Raw genomic sequence first — 20,036 nt, forward strand, 5'->3', positions numbered from 1 at the left:
GACACGGAGGAGGGGGACAGAAGTTAGGGTCCCCTCACTCACTCACTCACTCGGAGAGAAGAGTCAGTTCAGTTCAGTTCATAATGCTTTATTCGGTTTGTTTTGCACAACCATATAGCAGACATAAAATATAAAACATCTAACAATCATACAAAGAAACAGACAATAAAACAATAAAAACAAAAATATTAGCCAAATACGTAAAATGTGTGCAAGACATACTAGCTAGGATACAATCTCCTCTAACAATACCAATACATGTTAAAATTGTCGGTGTAAATACAAGGAGAGAAGGCTCTGATAAACTCAATAAGTTGACATGTGCTAGCTACTAAAGTGCTAAGTAATGTACAAAATACGCTATATAAGGTGCAATTCCCATGTCGGAGCAAGTACAGATGTTGCTGTACTCGACAAAGTGACAGATGCGACTTGCTAAAGTACTGGGTGATTAAATAACAATAGATTTTCTGGTGGCCATACATTTTAAAATATAAGTAGCTACATAAAAACATATATCTGCGCTTTCCAGGGTAAACATTAGCTGCATCACATTCCTGGTAGACCGAACATTATATTTTAAAAAGATAGGTTTTAAAAAGTGTCTTCTTAAAAAGGTATAAAATTCACAAAACAACATAAAATGGCAACAACTCTGTTTGGATAGATCATCACAGGGGCATAGAGTGTTGCTGTGCTGCCTAATAACAGGGAAAGACACAAGATGGTGCACTATACCAAGCCTTAAACGAGTAAGAACAAAACGGTGAGAATTTCTTGAGACTTCCGTAAGATATAACTGGAAGCCTACATTCACGTTGTTTTCACAGTAAAAGACAAAGGTACGTTGTTTTGCACAGTCTGATTCTCTAGATTTTCTTGAGTTACATAGAAAGGTCACCTTGAGCACGGATTTAGATATGCTGACAGCTTCATCCAACATTAAACAAGCATTTACAATGCAATGGTCTCGGCATTGTTAAAGTTAGAGCTATTGGCATTGCTCATGACATTGATGACCCAATGTCCTATGTGCGTGCCTGTGAAGGTGTGTATGTGCCTGTGTATGTGAGCGCATACCTATGCGGGTTCCTGGTCTGGTGTGTGCCTGCATGCGACCGTCCTTGTGCCCACCCTAGCGTGAGTTACCAGAACAAGAGCCCGGCGCTTCTGCCAGAAAGCAGGCGCGAGGCTCAGCAAAGATAACTCTAAGACAATGTTAGCTCTTGAGTACGACGAGCCTTTAAAAAATATATTTTTTTTTTAAAGAAGAAATGTCACTATCGCGTCGCATTAACCCAGAACAGTACATCTCACAAGCTGGTGAGGTGGCTCTGTGGGAGGAGCCTCGCTGCCAAGATACGGGCACCTCCAGAGCTGGCAGAGTGGGCATGCTTTCTCCCAGGGCCCTGCCGTGAGCGCCCCTGAAGGGTGTAGAGCGGCAGCTGTCAAAGACAAGTCTGAGCTTCGAGGACGCTTGACATTCGTAACAGTCACTCTAGTCCATGCAGCAGCAATAGTAACACAGCTGTGTTTATTCTTTATTTTATCGTATTACTAATTGTTGCTCATAGTCAGGATGTCGTCATCATTCTTTTTATTGTTGCTGTTATTATTACTTCTCTAGGAACAGGGAACAAAGCCTAGGAGAAACTTAAATACCATCATCGTTTGGAATCGTTACGACACTTGTAATTTATAGCGCTTAGAAAGGAGCTCTAGCTGAAAAGGGAGGTCATTATATTGAATTGGTTCCCTGTAGACGGTTGGGTGGCTGTTCTCCACGCGCACCGGCTGCTGTCCTCCTTGCGGCAGTGACAGTGTTTCTCTCTGTGAATGTGATGAGAGCTCAGACCCGTGACGTCACGCAGGCAGACAGGCCTGCGGAGACCCCGAGGAGAGGCTGTGCGAACGGAACGGGGTTTGTGCACGTGCCCGCGGTCTGACAAACACGCACGTGTATGTGGTACAGTCCCATGTATGTGCCTCCCTCAGCGAGCAGAGGAAAACACGCTGTGTATGTGGCATCGTTGGCCAGAAGAAGATAGCATGTGTATGTGCCCACTGCATCCGAAAAGAAAAGCATTGGCAATGCAATAGGTCCCGGAGTTACGGAAGCTTGAGCTCTTGGCATTGTAAATGACAATGCCTTCTATTTTTGTTTTAAATAACAAAGCATACATAAAAGGTGTTGTCATTATTTTACAATGCCACTAGCTGAAACTTGTGTACACGCGAGACCTATTGCATTGCAAGTGCTTTTTAGAGTTATGCGTGATGCATATTTCGACTGAGTCTTCGACACCACAGAGCTGCATAATGAAAGGCCCCGGCCAGGCACAGCAGCGCGAGTACTGATTGCAGAGCTGAAAGTCATTGAAGACGGTCATGGACTGCCCGGGCCCAGTGGCTCTAGTGGTTGCACCATATGTTCCGTAGAAGCGCCAACATACACTGAATGAGGTGCTATAGATGATACAGGACAAGCACTCGTTTAATCTGGGCCTTCGCATAGTCACGCGCCCTTGAAGAAAACCGCCCCATGACACACACACACGTGTGCAGCCTTTTGTTGCTGTGATGTTTGCATTCCTCTTATTACAAGCTGTTCTTGTAGTGCTTATAGCGCTAAAATCATGTTTTGCTGCAACGATAAGAGGTAGGAGGAGCCTTCTTAACTGTTCAGTGTTATAGCTTTTATTGTAGCTCTACTAAATCCCAGTGAGTTTCAGGGCGCTTTTAAAAAATGCGAGCTTGGAACACCAGAGAATAATTGCGTACAAAGATGGCATAAGGAGAGAGTAGTGAACATACTGTGTATTTGCATCAGTATGTAGGTACTGCACGACACATACAACATTAGTAAATGTTTATTAGCGAGACTGCAAACCACATCGGTGTGTGAAAGCACTGGCCTGTGTATCTAGTATGTGTTCATCCGTATTTGAACAAAACTCTCTCTCTCGCTGTCCGAATTGCGCAGACCATCTGGGCAGTTTGTCTTCCGGTGACAGGGGTGAGTTCTGACCTTTCTTAGCACAGGTCAAGAACTCTTATCGTTCGGAACATGGCCTGTAAATGCCCATCTGTTTCACAACGAGCTTTGTACAGTGCTCAGCCTTTTACTCAGCTGTCCCGTTTTTGCAGATAAGGGACCCAAGACGCAGGCGACTTGCCCAGGATCACACTGGGCTAGCGGATAATGAATTGTTGTACATCAGATCTCCGATGCCACACTCAGCACCTGGGACACTCATAATACTGATACGATCTGATGCTGTCCCATGCCGGCTTCTCCGCGGGCTGCCTTCTGCGGATGAGAGATAAACAGAGGTGAGCTCCCCCAAGACACGGGAGCTGGTGTGAGGGGCATCTCTGCCTCCCAGAGCATCTTCAGAGCCAGGAATCCCTTATCTGCCCTGCGCACAGGCCCCCGCCGTGCCAGAGATGCGGGCTCACGGCTTTGACCTGTCCGTCTTTACCGAGAGCAGCCAGGGGCAGCTACACGGAGCGGCTAATTAGGAGAGCCTCGAATACCACTGTGACGTGGGCTGAGCAGTCCCCATCCCTGCGTTTTTCTACAGCGCCGCGAAGTCTCTGTTTGTGGAGCACAGTGATTAACAGCTGCTACACTTATGTAGCTCATTCCTGCGCATGCTTCGGTCTCTCTTTGCTGATAGCAGGTGTCAATTATTACCTGCTTGGGTGGTACTCGTTTAATCGACCCTAGAAGGATGAAAGTTTGAGTGCATGCACTGGGACTCTGACCTGTGACCTTCAGTTACGCATAGATCTCCCCAAGAGATGCTTTATTTCGCGGAGGTATCTCACTGATTCCCTGCACGTGCTCTCCTTGTGCAGCTTCACTTGCACCATCGCGCCCAACCTTCCTCTGTATGTCTTTAATCAGAGCTCATGTCTTGTGCACAAAGCCAAATAATGCGCTTGCAAGCAAAGCGGCGCCGGAGTCCAAGGAGGTGGTGGACGCTGTAAGAGAGTGAGCAGAGCAGGAGGGGAGCACGCACACCTTACCCTTGGTGAGGCCCTGGCCTTGCCATCTCTCTCATCACCGCCATTTTGAAGACAGGGTTACAGTGGTATGGGAGCATGACGTGCATAGAAGGACACTTTGTTATGACTGACTTTTAGCCTCTAAGCGGCAGGAGGCCACGTGTGGATCAGTTCCACTTTACACAACTGTAACATAGCACAATACAACAAAAGGCAGGAACACCACGAGCCACGCTGTGACACAATCCAACGTGTTTCCTCTCCAGTCCTGCACCGTGACATCTGACCTGAGTGCGAAGTCTGAAATATGGAAACAATTATTGCGGACATGGCAGCCTGTTGACACGAGCTGTGCTAAAGAGTGACCACACGTAAGTAAAGAGGAACAAGCCGAGGGCACCGGAAGACACCACCGCCTTTCTCCGAGGCGAAGCAGAAATGCCTCGGAGAAAGGCAGCGGCGGATTCGGGGGCGTGTTTTTCTCTTCTCTCCTCTTGCCATTGGCTGGAGGAGAAAATGAGAAAAGTAGCCAAAAAACACGCCCCCGAATCCGAAAAGGACGGGGCCTGATCGGAGAGACAAACCTCTTCTCCAATGGCTGGCCAGCATTCAAGAGGCCAGCCAATGGAGAAGAGGGGAGAAGAGGGGCGGGTTCAAGCCCCTCTTCTCCAAAACATTAAATCTCCGGACTTGGGGGAGGAGCCAAGATGGCGACCGGAGCAGTCGCTTGAGCGCCCGGCTCCGTCGGCCCTTGGCCTCGGACTATCATCCTGATTCCTATCCTTGCCGATTTTCGAGGTCCAACGCGTGCGACGATGCGCTGACTTCGCCGCCGCTTTCCCGAAGTCTTAGCCCGCCCGGATGCCGGAGTTCTTGGTGCCTTTGTTCCCCGCACTGGACCCCTGCTCTACTGTGGCCTCGGCCGGCCCCCTGGAAGCGTCGCAGTCACCGGACCCGCTGGTGCAAATCTGAGCCCCGAGGTCCCGATCCCGCCTCACGCCACGGACGGTCGCCGGGGGAGCCGGGGGAGAGGCGCCCGGACACCTCCTGCACCTGACGGGCTGGAGCTAGAGGGTAAGCCCCGGCGGGACGGGTCTCCTACCCCGCTCTGTGGACCACGCTGTGGAAGGCTGCAGACCCCCTTCTTCTATGGTCTAGTCGGCTGCAAGAGAGCCCGAGGGAGGGGAAGCGACTGTTGGCTTTCACCTGTTGCGGCGCAGACCTGTTGGGAATTGCCTCCTTGTCACGATCCCCCCCCTGGCCACGGTACCGTTCAGCGGTAAAACATGGCGCTGATTGCCTGCTCGCTGCTGGGGGGTGATGTTCCGGTCTCGCCCGCTGCCCGCTTCGCCCGCCCTCTATCAGACTCCAGCTCCCCAGTGCCGTCCCGGATTGCTGCCGCTGTGGGGGCGCAGCTTCCGCTGACATACGGCTCCGTGCTGGCTGCCCTGCGGGACTTTCGTCTGCAATTGTGTGTCGGCTTGCAAACGCTGAGTGAGCGGTTCGACTCTACACTGTCTGCTGCGGGTCGTGAGCGCCCCGTTTGTGATCAACAAGACGTGAGTCTGCCAGTGCTGTGGTCCTCCTGCGGGGAAGTAACGACTGGGTGTAGCGGTGCTCCACTGGTGTCTGCGTTTGGCTTTCCCGGCGCTCAGGATCAATCGCTCTCCTGCTCAATGGCGGATACTTTGTTTCCCCGGTCATTGCTGCCTGCTTTGTTGTTGCCTGCCTCATCGTGCCCGCAGGACCTTCCTGCTGAACTACACCTGACGACCTCGAGGAACCGTTCACGGTGGCCTACGGCTCCTTTTATGTGGAACTCATGTACTTTACAAGCCAGGTCTGGATTTTATATGGTGTGCAAGGGGACCTCAATAGATGATCGGCGGCCATTTTGTGACTCTACTTCTCCATCTTCTTCCAAGCGGCCATATTGTCTTTGTCTGTTCGGGATGCGGGGCATTCACGAGGGGGCGGGTCTAATCGTAAGCCCGCGATCGGGCCAGGGCTAGATTACTTTCTATCATCATAGTTTCACGGACGGGCTGGACTGGGACTGGAATTGTTTGCATATGTTGTGCGCACTCGTCGCGATCTGTCTGCCTTCATTTCCTTGTTGTTACATGCTATCTTCACACGACCGCCTTTGGGTGTAGTGGGGTTTCAGTGTGTGGAGGCTTGGTTGGCCGGTGGTGTCGGGCGCTCCGAGGATATGTGGGCTCCTCCCCGCCTCCTTTCTTCTCTCTTCTCTTAGTTTCTTTACTCTATTCCTACTTTTTCTCTCGTCTATATTTCGGGTTCATTGGGCGACAGGCACTATGCTGGGGGGGGGCAGGCGATAGCCTCCGCATTGGTGTAGGGTGGGGGGGTAATTTACTGTTTCTTTTTAGTTCTATGGGCCTCTTTCTTTCATGTCTCTGCGCTATACTTGTTTCGATTCGGGGTCCGGGTGTGGGGTGGATTGAGTGGGGGCGGCTTTTAGGGGGTGCGTATTTACTACTGTGATGATCCTGTTATCTAACTGCATCGCCTTACTGTATGAGATTTTCTATGGCTGTTTTAATGATGCTGCTGCTCTCCAGTGTATGAAGCCGACTGGCGGACTCGAATCTCCTTGTTTCTATCCTTTACTGATTTCTTTCTCGATAAAATTTTTTTTTTGAAAACCTTAAAATTAACCTTCACTTCTCCTTCCCCTGGTGTCAAGGATCCCTCCAGTGTATGAATCCTGAATCATTGCTAATCTTGACCTTGACGCACAGGGGATGTACTGTTTGTCTCTGTGCTCAACCGTATTGTGGCCGGCCTGATGGTTGTAGGCCCGTATTTGTTCTTTTACTATGCACAAATAAAGGTTTAAAAAAAAAAAAAAAAAAAAAAAAAATCTCCGGACTTCCGGTTCTGCCTTCGGCAGACCGGATGGTCCCGAGACCTAAAAAGGATCTGAATTAAAAAGTAGCTTATACCAGTAATGGATGTGTCTGAGCCAGGGAATATGCAAACAGTGGTCCAGCCTTAGGCAGCCTCTGATTACTTTTGGGGTGAATATAGTTTCAGTTTTAGACCAAATAGATCGCCATAAGGCCAGTGGCCGTAAAGCTACAAGATCTTTGATGTAATCTAGACCCACTTCTCTATGAATAAGCTCAGTAGAGGCTGATGCGGGGGCATGCAATAGACGTCTCAAGAATGAGTTTTCGTCAAGTTGGATACGGTTACCACAAAGGGTATGGTGGCCCCACACGCCAGCCCCATACAAGAGAAGAGTCAAAGCGAACACTAGCGAGGCCGGGCTGCACCTCTTCCGCCAGGTGTAAGAGTGGGGCAGGACAGACACCCACTGACCTACCTTGGGACTGTGTTGTGTGAACACAAGGCGAGTCTGGGGCAAGCCCCCGCGGTGATACACGGGCAGTTCACCAAAGGAACACACTGCTGCTCCCAGCGTCTCCGAGATGTCAGTCAACAGTTTGTGTGATTCTGGACAAACGCCAAGCAGTCATATCCCAAAGTGAATGTGTACTCAACGCTACAGCGTGCTGTCTGTCTCCATGGGGTGCCACGACACAACTTAACAAAGATACCGAACATGTGCTGCTGCTCAGGGGTGTGAAAACACAAAACACACACAGGTCTCAAGCATAGTCAGCAAAGTATCTGAACACATTGGTCGGACTGGGATCACAATTCGGCCCGGGCACTCCCCAAAAAGTGTCCCACAATCCTGAATCCCGCCCGTTCACGAAACAGCATTTGGCTAGTCTCATCTGGCTCATTTTTAGAGAAATGTTTGATAAATGATGTATTTTAAAGCTCATAGAGCCAGAAACATCGGTGAAAACTAGAAGCGCTAGATTTTGGCTGGATGGGCGAAGAGAAATAGAGTGTCCCAAAGGCCACAACCCATGATATGGCTATGTTTTCCAGCTGGCTGTGTTTTTTTAACTAGCATTACCAGTATTTTAACACCCTTGCCAGTACGAAAATGAAGAAAACCAGCTAAAGCTGGCATTTTCTCCCCTTTTATCGATATGTACTTTGAAGTTTGCACGGTAAACTTAAGGTGAAAGCAGCTTAAAATGTGGTCTAATGATTCTTTAATGATCTGTGACCGATAGTTAAAACTAAACAAAGGAAGAAAAGCCATGTTAAGAAGTAATACAGACTTTTTTATTATTGAATAAAGAATCCTCTCTCATTATAAAGTTCCAGCCTTTACAGATTCTTAAAAAATTAGCAAACAGAAGGTTATATTTTTTTATTGTAGTTTTATATAGCGTAACCTCGGCCAAAGGGCGCAATTATATGAGCACCAGTTATATTACAGAAGATCAAATTCATTTTTATTTTGGGCCTAGCACAATGAAGTCATTTGCCCAGAATCGCAGGATGTTGAGCTGAGGCTGGGACTCAAACCTATTTCCATAGCTCCACATTCGGCAGCTTTGACCCTAACATTACATTATCCACATTTCCGGCTCTGGGAAAGGTGCTTCACAGCGAGGTTTATGCAAACATACACCCCCACCAAGGCCTGAAAGACGCTGTAGCCGAGGTGCCAACGACACTATTAACTACCACAATATGCAAGTATTTTAACAAAAGCTTCACAACTGAAACGTTGAGGAAAAGATACCCAAGGTTAAAAAATGGCACACGTTGGCTACAAGTTCAGCGACACTTGAGAGTCGGAGTCTATACTATACAACTTTACGCCTCGATATTTATTATCTAGGATACAGCTATACCCTTTCTATGTCGTTATGTATCTAAATATTTATTAATTTACTCCCACTGTAAAATAAGAAAAAACACATTTGACTTGCACCAATGCGCTATTCTATCTCACTCAATACATTTTTGTAATATATTGTAATTGCATTGATATAGCGCTTACTACCCCTGACGAGGCGTCAAAGCGCTTTTTTATCCTCTACCTCAATTCTCTGACTCATCTCAAACCTTATTCTACTGCTATGATCCACAAAATAACCCTATCTAGACTCTCCCCTCCTTGTTTCACCTAAACGTTCATTGCTACTATTGACTCTCTAGTAACCCTTTCTAGAGTCTTCCCTCTTCTCTCCCTCCATTATCCTATTCAACCAGCTAACAGACTCGTTCTTCCAACGCTCAAAATAAGTCATGTTTCACTACAAATCCACCACTAATCCTTTTTGGGTTCAGGAGTAGCGTGCTACTTGTCGAAAAGCGCTTTGACGCCTCGTCAGGGGTAGTAAGCGCTATATAAATACAATCACAATGAGGGGCGCAGAGTGAATGTGACCCCCACCTCCTGCCCAAACACACACAAGGGGCCCCCGCGCCTGAACCTGGCCAACAGTGAAAGAATGGGACAGAGGTGCGACCCCTACAGTGGGCAGCCCCTCTCCAGCCACCATATATCTTGAATGCTGCTAAATCCGGGCCGCTGGTTGGATCCACCTTCACTCCATCCTGTGGGCGGCCGAGGGTGCACAAACCACCCTAGCAGCAACACAGTGTGTAACCTGCAGGAGTGCACACCAGACACACAGCCAGGGGAGACAACTACAGCGTCTGCTGGCTGCATCCCATGCCCAGGGTACACTGACAGAAACTGCACCTCTGCCACCTTCAGAGTACCATGGTACCCTCGTGCAGACTACCCCTAAGGCACACTGCGTGATCCTCAGCATTCCAGGGTACCCACCTTTAGATACCCCTCAGCCAGGCTCTGCCACCCTCAGCATGCCAGGGTGCCCTCCTTCAGATACCACTCAGCCAGTCTATGCCACCATCAGCATGCCAGGGTACCCTCCTGCAGACTATATCAACCTCGGCATTCCTCCCTGCCAGTCCGCACGTCCAGGGTCCTCAACTGGTGCCCACCCGCAGCATGCCCAGGTTACCCTGCGTGAATGTGTAGATGCGTGCCCCCACCCTCTATATGTAACACCTATCGGCATGAACCAACAGGCCATAGGAGAACGCCATCCACACGCGAACTACTGGGAAACGACGCGGATTACATAGTGCTTAGAGAGCAAAATACCCAAGCACAGAAAAGAAGCGCCGCTGGCACTCCTTTCATCGACTCATTAATGGTGAAAGGCTGAGCCCCGGCACCAACGCCCGCATCTTTCCACAGCTCTCGCACAAACCAATTTGCAGTTTCCCAAACCATCCCTCGATCCAATAATGAAATCTTGTCGTTAGACGCCCCCCCTCCCCCCTCTCGCCGGGAAGGAAAAGACATCTGATGAAATAAAGATTAATGAACCTGAAGCAGACGACGTGCTGTGAGCATGAGAGACACTGCAGGGCAGTGAGGCTTTCCTGCCCCTCACTGCCCTCGGGGGCGGGGTGCATGAGAGACACTGCAGGGCAGTGAGGCTTTCCTCCCCTCACTGCCCTAGGGGCTGCGAGCATGAGAGTGCAGGGCAGTGAGGCTTTCCTGCCCCTCACTGCCCTCGGGGGCGGGGTGCATGAGACACTGCAGGGCAGTGAGGCGTTCCTGCCCCTCACTGCCCTCGGGGGCGGGGTGCATGAGAGAGACACTGCAGGGCAGTGAGGCTTTCCTCCCCTCACTGCCCTAGGGGGCTGAGTGAGAGAGACACTGCAGGGCAGTGAGGCTTTCCTCCCCTCACTGCCCTCGGGGGCGGGGTGCATGAGAGACACTGCAGGGCAGTGAGGCTTTCCTGCCCCTCACTGCCCTCGGGGGCGGGGAGCATGAGAATCATTGCAGGGCAGTGAGGCTTTCCTCCCCTCACTGCCCTCGGGGGCGGGGTGCATGAGAGAGACACTGCAGGGCAGTGAGGCTTTCCTCCCCTCACTGCCCTCGGGGGCGGGGTGCATGAGAGAGACACTGCAGGGCAGTGAGGCTTTCCTGGCCCTCACTGCCCTCGGGGGCGGGGTGCATAAGAGACACTGAAGAGCAGTGAGGCTTTCCTGGCCCTCACTGCCCTAGGGGGCTGGGTGCATGAGAGACACTGCAGGGCAGTGAGGCTTTCCTGCCCCTCACTGCCCTAGGGGGCTGGGTGCATGAGGAAGACACTGCAGGGCAGTGAGGCTTTCCTGCCCCTCACTGCCCTAGGGGGCTTGGTGCACGAGAGACACTGCAGGGCAGTGAGGCTTTCCTCCCCTCACTGCCCTAGGGGCTGCAAGCATGAGAGAGTGCAGGGCAGTGAGGCTTTCCTGCCTCTCACTGCCCTCGGAGGCGGTGTGCATGAGAGACACTGCAGGGCAGTGAGGCTTTCCTGGCCCTCACTGCCCTCGGAGGCGGTGTGCATGAGAGACACTGCAGGGCAGTGAGGCTTTCCTGCCCCTCACTGCCCTAGGGGGCTGGGTGCATGAGGAAGACACTGCAGGGCAGTGAGGCTTTCCTGCCCCTCACTGCCCTCGGGGGCGGGGTGCATGAGAGAGACACTGCAGGGCAGTGAGGCTTTCCTGCCCCTCACTGCCCTAGGGGGCTTGGTGCATGAGAGACACTGCAGGGCAGTGAGGCTTTCCTGCCCCTCACTGCCCTCGGAGGCGGGGTGCATGAGAGACACTGCAGGGCAGTGAGGCTTTCCTGCCCCTCACTGCCCTCGGAGGCGGGGTGCATGAGAGAGACACTGCAGGGCAGTGAGTCTTTCCTGCCCCTCACTGCCCTCGGGGGCGGGGTGCATGAGAGAGACACTGCAGGGCAGTGAGGCTTTCCTGCCCCTCACTGCCCTAGGGGGCTGGGTGCATGAGAGAGACACTGCAGGGCAGTGAGGCTTTCCTGCCCCTCACTGCCCTCGGGGGGCGGGGCGCATGAGAGAGACACTGCAGGGCAGTGAGGCTTTCCTGCCCCTCACTGCCCTCGGGGGGCGGGGCGCATGAGAGAGTCATTGCAGGGCAGAGAGACGTTCCTCCCCTCACTGCCCTCGGGGGCGGGGTGCATGAGGGAGACACTGCAGGGCAGTGAGGCTTTCCTGGCCCTCACTGCCCTCGGGGGCTGGGCGCATGAGAATCATTGCAGGGCAGTGTTCCTCCCCTCACTGCCCTAGGGGCGGGGAGCATGAGAGACACTGCAGGGCAGTGAGGTTTTCTTCCCCTCACTGCCCTAGGGGCGGGTAGCATGAGAGACACTGCAGGGCAGTGAGGTTTTCTTCCCCTCACTGCCCTGGGGGCGGGTAGCATGAGAGAGACACTGCAGGGCAGTGAGGTTTTCTTCCCCTCACTGCCCTAGGGGCGGGTAGCATGAGAGACACTGCAGGGCAGTGAGGTTTTCTTCCCCTCACTGCCCTGGGGGCGGGTAGCATGAGAGAGACACTGCAGGGCAGTGAGGCTTTCCTCCCCTCACTGCCTTCAGGGGTGGGGAGCACGAGTGAGACTGCAGGGCAGTCAGGATTTTCAGCTCCTCACTGCCCCCATGAGCTGAGAGTCTGCCGCTGACCGCGGCCCCCGCAGGGGGCCACTCGGCGGTCGGCGCCTTAGTGGCCCCGGTCACCCCTCCCCACTCCCTCCCTTCGGGGGGGGGGGGGGGGGGGGGGGGGCAGGGAACTTTACTGTCAGCACGCAATGTTTAAGCCGGACAGATTCCCGAAGCTGGTATGCCTAGGGGGTTACATCACTGAGGGATCTGTAGGGGCATAATTCCCATAAGGAATAGGGGATGGTGGGCAGGGGCAGGAGTCGCCCCTTGCCCATGGTCACGCGCTGGCAGCGAGGAGCACTCCTGTGCTCCGAGTTTAGCAATCAGAGGGGCTGGCCAAAGGTTAAGTAAACCCCTTCTCGCCTTCATAGCCTAAGAGGGCAGGCCCAGAATTGTGAAGAGGGTAACCTGCCCGCTTGGGGGGCGAATAGTTCTTGGCACATCTCCCCAGGCCCAATGGGTCCTTTATTTCAGCAGACCCTATTCCGATTAGGATAGCGTCTCGGGCCTTGGGGGCTTAGATGGGGCCATCTACAACACCAGGAGCTATAGCTCAATGGTAAGTCTTGGGTTCGAGTCCCGCAAACGCTGTCAAAGTGTCATAAGTTGGCAAAATTTCAAACTCTTCTTTAACCAGGAGCCATAGCTCAATAAGTCTTGTGCCTACGGTTGTAATGGTCTCACAGGACAAGGGTTCGAGTCCCGCGAGCACTGTCAAACTGTCATGAGGTGGCAGAATGTCAAACTCTTCTGTCTGCAGGGATGGTTCCCTTCCAGCTAGTTGCAGGAAGCCCTAGATAGGAGAGGTGCAGGTAAGACTATAGTGGGTTGGTGGGGGGCCCTGGCTGCGACGGTTAGCCGCCTCCAGGGCTGTGGCGGAGTTACAGGGCGATCTGGAAGCAGGCCGGTACAAAGGGTACCTCTGCGCGGCACCACGTGGTGCCCGAGCCAAAACGAGGAGCCTCCAGAGAGGTCCCGGAAGCCGGTCGGCGCCCCGCTAGTCCTGCGGGCGGTTGTGGGCCTGAACAACCGGGGGCTTGCTATGCGACGCTCCGCCCCGAGAGGGGGGGTGTGAGTAGAATTTCAACGGCACGTGATCGTAAAAAGAATCACTTGGGGGGCAGCACTTGCGGGTCGTTCCCGCGCTGCCCGGCTCATCAGGCGGGCAGGTGAAGTAGATGGTCGCCTGCCCTTGGATCGCCCGTAAGATAACCCACCCATTACATATACTGGAATTATGTAATAAACCTGCAGCATTTGTTACCCACTTATAACTGTTTCTTGTGTTTTCATTGGGTAACCTAATTTGGGGGAGGGGGGAAAGCGGGGTGCCCCTGGGGGTACTATGCCGCTGACCGCGGCCCCCGCAGGGGGCCACTCGGCGGTCGGCGCCTTAGTGGCCCCGGTCACCCCTCCCCACTCCCTCCCTTCGGGGGGGGGGTGGAGGGGGGGGGCAGGGACACAGACTGGTGCCCCCCTCCGTGTCAGGGCCGGAAGTGACGCGCAATGCGCGTCACTTCCGGGCCCAGGTGTGAGGGGGAGGCTATTTAGCCTTCCCCCACCCTCACTGGCGACCTCTTTTGTCGCCCACCTCGCCTTTTCCCTCCCTACCGCTTACCCGGCGTAGGCGTGGGTGGGGGGGGGGTTTTCCTGAGCGTTGTAATGTTTTCCTTTTCGTTGCAGGCGGAGTTACAGGGCGATCTGGAAGCAGGCCGGTACAAAGGGTACCTCTGCGCGGCACCACGTGGCGCCTGAGCCAAAACGAGGAGCCTCCAGAGAGGTCCCGGAAGCCGTGTCGGTGCCCCGCTAGTCCTGCGGGCGGTTGTGGGCCTGAACAACCGGGGGCTTGCTATGCGACGCTCCGCCCCGAGAGGGGGGGTGTGAGTAGAATTTCAACGGCACGTGATCGTAAAAAGAATCACTTGGGGGGCAGCACTTGCGGGTCGTTCCCGCGCTGCCCGGCTCATCAGGCGGGCAGGTGAAGTAGATGGTCGCCTGCCCTTGGATCGCCCGTAAGATAACCCACCCATTACATATACTGGAATTATGTAATAAACCTGCAGCATTTGTTACCCACTTACAACTGTTTCTTGTGTTTTCATTGGGTAACCTAATTTGGGGGAGGGGGGAAAGCGGGATGCCCCTGGGGGTACTATGAGTGAGACCCGAGGGTAGTGAGGGCTCCTCCTGCCCTTCATTGCCCCCAGGTGCTGGGAACTTGGGCAGAACACTCATGGGTTAATGCACGTGCCTAGGAGCATAGAGGATGGGCGCACCCACCCAAAGACCAAACTACCCTCCTAGATCTGCTGTCAGGCGCTTTTCTTTAGCGCTGGACTGACATGGCGGCTTCTCGGCACTAACATAAACCGAACAACAAACGGCCTAGTGCAGAGGGTTACTGTGGGGGTAAAACGGACTGCCACTAATAGCCTCTGGCCCACAAAGGAACAGTAAAGGGTTGGTTGAGCAAGGGTAAGCTGTGCTGCTGGGGTAGGGGCCCTACGGCCACTAAAGGCTTCTTGGCGCTCCATGAACCGTAACACAGGTTGGACATTGTGCGGAATAACATTTGGCGCCGGGTCCGCACACAGCGCCTTTTCTCCAATTACCAGTACTATTGGTTTTGTTGTGGTAAAAGTGCTGAGCAACTAGTGTGTTTTGTGGTGTGCGCACAGACGCACACTAACGTGCATCTGAGGTGGCGCTGCGGTTAGTGCTGCACAAGCAGTGCATCGTCTCTTGCACAAGAGCGCCTACGTTTACCTGGCGCTACTGCTCTGCATGCGAGCGGGCAAAGAACGAATGTGCATATAGCCCTCAGAATCTCTCGAAGCACAGTAGTACGCGCTATATAAAAGAATGCTATAGCGCCTAGAGCCACCGGCAGCCGCCTCCCGGCGCTGGCTGTTGGAGAGTGTTGTATTTGGGCGCCGGAGTGTTGCTAACAATAGTGGTGGGGGCGGAGGCGGGACACCAGGGCGGGGCCCCGTCAGGAAGCCCAACCGGAAGTAGAGACTTCAGCTGATGCAAGAGGCCGGCGGGTTACAGCAGGGAAGAGCTGGCTTTTACTACCAGAGAGGGTGATGCAACACCCGGGAGAGATGCCATGGTAAAACTCACAGACTGTACTCCACCCTCTGACGATGCCAGCCTACCCACCACCGGGGGAGAGATGCCATGGCAAAACTCACAGACTACACTCCACCCTCTCACGATGCCAGCCTACCCACCACCGGGGGAGAGATGCCATGTACACACTACCCTCTCACGGTGCCAGACTGCACACCACCAGGGGAGGGGTGCCATGTACACACTACCCTCTCACGCTGCCAGACTGCACACCACCAGGGGTGCCATGTACACACTACCCTCTCACGCTGCCAGACTGCACACCACCAGGGGTGCCATGTACACACTACCCTCACGGTGCCAGACTGCACACCACCAGGGGAGGGGTGCCATGTACACACTACCCTCTCACGCTGCCAGACTGCACACCACCAGGGGTGCCATGTACACACTACCCTCTCACAGTGCCAGACTGCACACCACCAGGGGAGGGGTGCCATGTACACACTACCCTCTCACGCTGCCAGACTGCACACCACCAGGGGTGCCATGTACACACTACCCTCTCACGCTGCCAGACTGCACACCACCAGGGGAGGGGTGTCATGTACACACTACCCTCTCACGGTTCCAGACTGCACACCACCAGGGGAGAGAATGATATGCCATGTACACACTGCCCTTGTACTGTGCTAAAAGAAAATACTTCCAACAGCAACGCAAGTAATGAATAACCGGCCTCCACCTGTTCACAAGTAGCACGGCACGGACCTAAGACTATAGAATTGAGTCCGAATCAAAGGTCCGCGCACACACCACCCCCTTCAACACCAGGAGAGTGATGCCATGTGCACACTACCCTCCAGACTACACAACATCCGTGAAGTGATGCCGTGGCGCCAGAATAATTACGAGCTCCTTACAACACCTGGGGACGTGCAGTCACCACAATAGAGCAATCAGTGGTACAAAGTACCACACTGTCCATTAGAGACACCGCAGTGTTTACAAGCCCACCCAGCAGATAAAGCAGTGCCACACTGAACACCCCCCCCCCCCAGACTGCACATCACCAGGGAGGGGAGGCCACCGCACTCGTGCAGGCAGTGGTACACAGCGCCAGCCCATCCACACTAGACTGTCCACATCTCAGAGTTACAAGGCTGCCGAGCACGGGCAGCAGTGCCACACTACACAACACCCCAACTCCAAGGGAGGCTACGAGCACCAGTGCCCCCTTAACACCACATTGTCGGGGGCACGCCCCCCCCCCAACCTGACAAAGGTGGGAGAAGGCCTCAGCACACTGTCAGTGGTGTCAAGCTGTTACAGTAGTGCGCGTCACCCTAGACACCTAGGCTGTGTAGTGACAGGAGGGGGGGGTGGTGGGACTACTAGTGGGCACACGCCCTACTGTCACCCCCTACAGCGCACAGGTGGCTGCATGCCTAGTGCACCAGTCTTACACGTAGTGTTCACAGCCTCAGCCCATCGCACCGGGAGCGCCTGCTCGGACCCCTCCAGCCCTCTGGTTGCACCGTTGCCCGCTCGTAGGGTCGCTGCTCCATCAATTAACACCCTTAGGTCCTGCTGGCACTACTGCTGCCAGTTCCAATCAGACTTCACCGGTTCACGGTGTTCACAGCACAGCATCTTTCCTTAATGTGATCTTGTGCAAAGGTATCCTCCAAATGGGATCGTGGCAGACTCCAAATGTAACCCTCGTCATCCGCCCGCCACATAACCAACTCCAGGCCAACGACTAGGCTGAACCCTGGCGCCTCCCTGGCACACGGTGTGATCCATGGCAGTACTCCACGCCTTAACTCCCTGCTGGAGTCCCAGCGCCTCCCTGGCACACGGTGTGATCCATGGCAGTACTCCACGCCTTAACTCCCTGCTGGAGTCCCAGCGCCTCCCTGGCACACGGTGTGATCCATGGCAGTACTCCACGCCTTAACTCCCTGCTGGAGTCCCAGCGCCTCCCTGGCACACGGTGTGATCCATGGCAGTACTCCACGCCTTAACTCCCTGCTGGAGTCCCAGCGCCTCCCTGGCACACGGTGTGATCCATGGCAGTACCCACTGACCCACATCCCCCAGCTGGAGTCCCAGCGCCTTTATCGCATGGTCAGAAATACCCACCGGCATCTCTCTCCCCGTCTTCTCGCGGACACCGTGTGATCTCGGACAGACTGGCCTAAAACCCCCACCAGGTCCTCGACGGGACCAGGTGTGATCCTTGGCAGTGTGATCTACCACCCCACCATCCTGCCCAGGTGTGATCCTGAGCAGGATTACCCATAACTCACTCATCCCAACTCCTCGGGCACACTAGGTGGGATCCTGGGCAGCATGGTGCCACCCCCACCGGTTCTCTCTGACATGTGGTGCTGGCCCCCCTGAGCCCGCGCCCCGCCCCCTCCGTCACTCACCGGTGCTCGTGAACCGCGCGCCCGCTGGCGACAGGAGGCGCGAGGGCAGTCTGGGCACGAGGGTTCGCGAGGCGCTGAGTCCGGAGCGCGAGACGTAGCCTGTCCTCGTGGCCGTGCGCGAGCGCCTGCTCGGGTGCTTCCGTCAGAGACTGAGCGCGCGCTGCCCACGTCTGTCTCCTTCCGCCACTTCTAACTGCCGCGGCTGTCGCAGGCAGCGCGAGGAGCTTTCATACTCGTGGGCGGGGCAGTGCCCTAGCGAGCGGGAACCGTGTCAAACAAGGCGTTACGTCACGGACCAGCGTCACTCACAACACAAGCGTGCGAGCTCCGTAACTACGCAGTCTCCCACAGGGCGGGCTGGCGGGTGGGAGGGGGGCGCGTGCCACCTACCCTGGGCCTCAGCCCCCCCCCATGCACACTCAAATAACCCCAGCCCCCACCCCCGCCTGCTCCTTGTTCAAGTTTGGAGACTTATTAGGACAGCAGAGAGAACTAATTACAATGTGTATGACGTCACAGGAAGTGATGTCATACAACCTTTGACACCAATGATAAAATAAAAAGTGACTCCAAATGAAACGACAGCAAGCTACACGTAAATTGAATACAATAATACCGCACTTTAAAGTAGCTGGAAGTTGCAGAAGTTGATGAGCAGCAATCTGATGTGTGAAGGGCACGGCTCCCTATCAACTGGTGAGGCCTGTAGCAGGGCTTCCACTGGAGCAAGGCTGCTTTTTGATGTATCTGGAGGCTCCTGCACAGCAGAAGATAAGACATATTTATTGTATATGGTCCATTAAACCCTTAACAATGTGCAATAGTGATAACAGCTGCTCACATTTATAAAAGAAAGCACAATACTAGGACAAAATAAAAGAGCCAGATAAAATATAGTAAATACATGAATATAGAATGATCAGACAAGTGCCTTCAAGTATTGGCAGCAAATTGATTACGTCTGGTGACTTTGATAAAGTTACTGGTGTTGAAGAGTAGCAGATAATTGTTCCTTAAATATAAATAACTCTAACCTTATTGAGCACCACATTGCAAAAAGCTGCAAATCTGTTATGTCCAGCACCTTCTCAAAGACACACTTTAGAGCAAGAAGTAGGCACACAATTGCAGCTTTCGGCATTGCTTCCATTGGGGAGGGGCTTATAAGGTGCTGGTACAGGGCAGGAGAGATGGGCTGGGTGGGGCGCATTACCCAGGGTGCATAATAGGTGGTACTGCCGAACTGCCCAGTGGATAGCCTAAGCCTCTAAACTTTTTGTTTGCAAGGAGGACAAATTTAGTCAGCCATCCGCCTGACTAAATTTGTCCTCCTTGCATACAAAAAGTATGTTTAAGGCGGTGTTGTTTGGATTAAGCACTGCTATAATGCCCTGCTGACAAGTTTGAACTCCCAAACTGTTCCAAACCCCCCTCCACCGGAGCCTTGTTTTACGCTCATCCAATTTCGGCTGGGCGAGCCCCGATTGGTCTTGGTCTGATAAATGCTCGCATCCCAGGAGGTCAGCGCTGAAGAAATCATAAAGCAGCTATTAAAGTTCAAGTTTTCGTCCTCATCTACAGATTTGACATTTAGGCTGCTGTGAGTGAAAGCTCATCTAAAATGTGGTAGACACACTCGTATTGAGTGAGACTTGAAATTTCTGGTATCCGCCTCCTTCTTCCACTTACAAACACCATCTGCTTACCTACGTTCTCTGCTTACACCAAACATCGACCTCAATGGTCCACTTCCACGGCAGTATACACCTGCATCCTCCACATACACCTCACATTCAGCTCCATCCCCCACTCACACCATATCCAACTGTTTCCTCCACTTAAACATATAAACCTCCATCCTCTGTGTATACCTCACATCTTCCTACAAACCCAGCACACACCTCAATAAATTTGATCTAAGGCCTTGTAAAGAATCCCTTGGCCTTGGGCCGACTCACTCTCGGGGTCTATCATCCAGTTACGGAACATCCATCATCTGCTCACTCCTCACATACACTCCCATTATCTGCTCACTCCTCACACACCTCCACCATCCGCTCAAACCTCACATACAACTCCATCATTCGCTCACTCCTCACCTTCACTTCCACCATCCGCTCAAACCTCACAGACACCTC

The 20,036-nt window shown here is 53.4% G+C and overlaps 1 protein-coding gene across 1 annotated transcript in view; it reads right to left on the reverse strand.

Moving 5' to 3' along the window:
* The window catches only part of SLC7A3 (solute carrier family 7 member 3), a 68,700-nt gene extending 50,601 nt beyond the window's left edge, over window positions 1-18,099 (reverse strand). The window contains exon 1 of the mRNA XM_085608400.1: window positions 17,899-18,099. The gene's annotated coding sequence lies outside the window, so the exon portion shown is untranslated. The remainder of the gene's footprint in view (window positions 1-17,898) is intronic.
* Window positions 18,100-20,036: the final 1,937 nt, after the last annotated feature.

Source organism: Triturus cristatus, chromosome 5_2 (genome assembly GCF_964204655.1).
Source record: "Triturus cristatus chromosome 5_2, aTriCri1.1, whole genome shotgun sequence".
Taxonomy (NCBI): domain Eukaryota; kingdom Metazoa; phylum Chordata; class Amphibia; order Caudata; family Salamandridae; genus Triturus; species Triturus cristatus.